This window comes from Tenrec ecaudatus, chromosome 6 (genome assembly GCF_050624435.1).
Source record: "Tenrec ecaudatus isolate mTenEca1 chromosome 6, mTenEca1.hap1, whole genome shotgun sequence".
NCBI classification, from domain to species: domain Eukaryota; kingdom Metazoa; phylum Chordata; class Mammalia; order Afrosoricida; family Tenrecidae; genus Tenrec; species Tenrec ecaudatus.
In genome coordinates this window covers 99,715,282-99,717,375 of record NC_134535.1, presented here as the reverse complement: position 1 = coordinate 99,717,375, position 2,094 = coordinate 99,715,282, and the positions used below count along the sequence as shown (strand labels likewise).

Here is a 2,094-nt window from a genome sequence, read left to right as displayed (position 1 = left end):
GCAAACAGACAAGTTGGTACTGCATGGTTCACCACTCCAGCTAAATACAACAAAATCATCAATCAATGATGACATAAAGAACATTAGGAGGACCACATTTGCATGAATAGGCCAAGGTAAATTATAATCTGAAATTATTCCTTTGAAGATGTGAGGATTGAGCAAGTAGCTTTGCTGTGCTGACTTTCCTATATCTGGCCTCTCAAGGAAAATGTACATTACTCTGTAGAATCTTTTTTAAACCCCCCCCCCACATTAGTCTTTTTATTTATTAAGCCAGGTACATTTTAAATTTTTTCTGCTACATACAAAGTAGCCTGGGAGTGAGGGGGGTGGAGGGGTGTTGCAGAAGAGTGGAGTTAAAAACAACAACAAAAAACGGCCTGCTTGAAGTTCTTTCTTCCCAGAGTGCTTCCATGCTCAAACTCTAGATCTTTTGTGCTTCATCACATTTCAAAGCTGTTTTCCTAGCCACAGACCTACATGAAAGCTGATGGAAAACTGGCCTTAGGTAGGAGGCTGCCTTGCCCAGATCCTGAAGAATTTTATAGGAAAGGCAAGTGGCAGCTGCAGATCCTTTGCTGACCGGAGCTGTCAGTCTGTCCACGTTGCTCTTGCATATAGTTGGAGACCAGATGGCCACACTATACTCTAGAATCTTGTCGGTGCGATTTGTACCCTAAGACTTCAATCTGACCAAAGAAACAAGAATAAATTTATGTAGGAGAAAATTCAGATTACAAATAAAACGGTAAAGAAGCAAATGGAATCAATTGTGGAAAGGTTCATGTGAATATGAAAAGTTGCCAAGAATGTGTACTCATTGGCCTAGAAAAACAAGAACAGCCATTCTAAAAGCCAGGCAGTTGACATAATACAATGGCTAACATATGTTGTGAATCAAAACTTCATTTTGTTTCAAGTTCCTGCTTCTGCCTTCCTGAGACTGTAACCTTGACTTCTGTCTTGGCAGAATGGAATAGCTGTGACTTCAGGATGCCCAGGAGTTTCATTGAATCAATTTAACAACTAGAACAAAAACATTCTAGAGTGAGACCTTTGTCAAGACAAGCTCTGACTGGAAATTCAATGATGATCGTTTGTTCCCAGTGTGCTATCTATCAATCTTTCTATGTCATTCTCTGGATTGGTTAAAATCAATACAAGTATCATTAACATTTAGAACAACAGAGATGGGGTGGGTAGGAGTGGGGGTGCTAAGAAGGGTATAGAGGTGTGAGCACACAGCTTGCCTTTGCAAAAGGCTCAGAGTGGTCTAACCTAAGAGTCTTGAAAGGTTCTCTTGTTTTAATTTTCTATTTCATCAATTTTAAGGAAAACAAGTTAAAAAAAGGTTGTTTACTCTTCAGGCTCTCAGGTGGCAGTCATAAGGCTCACAGAATGTACTGATGGTTTATAGAGTGGCTTGGCTCTTTATTCATTAATTTTTGAGGTTTCTTGTAGGTCTGTTACCACCCTTTTCCCTATTTGTATGTATATTGCCTTGTTGACTTGATTGGGTAGAACTGGGAGACCATGACTCGTATCAATTACCTTGTTTAACTGACCTGACTTTTGTCCCAAATCACTCTTCGTAAATAAGGGGTATGGGGATGTGGGGATGGGGGGGGGGCGGGGGGGAGGTGTGCAGGGGGTTGGGCTGATCAGGAATGTGATCATTCTTCTATGGCGTCTACTCAAGATGTTCCAGGAAAAAGGTTATTAAAAATAGAATTGCTGGCATCATACACACCGTGTGGTTTTAACTAAGGGACACCACACCCTCTCTTTCCTCATTTGTACTGTAAGAGAATACTGCCCCCTCCATTCTTTGGAGCCTCTTTGTTCTCTACAGGGTTGATGCCCAATTCTCAAATTTTTTAATCAAATAAATAAAGTATATTTTTAACAAAGTATGTTTCCTTATAGGAGCCCTGGTGACTTAGTAGTTACGAGTTGGTTTGAAATCTGCAAGGTCCAAAGTTTAAAAGCACCAGCTGCTCTGTGGGAGAAAGACGGGGCTTTCTACTCCAGGAAATAGTTACAGTGGGAAACTCACTGGGGCAGCTCTGCCCTATACTGGAGAGTCATTGT

The 2,094-nt window shown here is 40.9% G+C and overlaps 1 pseudogene; it reads right to left on the bottom strand.

Moving 5' to 3' along the window:
• Nucleotides 1-543: 543 nt before the first annotated feature.
• On the bottom strand, nt 544-665 carry LOC142452178 (small nucleolar RNA SNORA44; annotated as a pseudogene).
• Between the last annotated feature and the right edge of the window lie 1,429 nt (nt 666-2,094).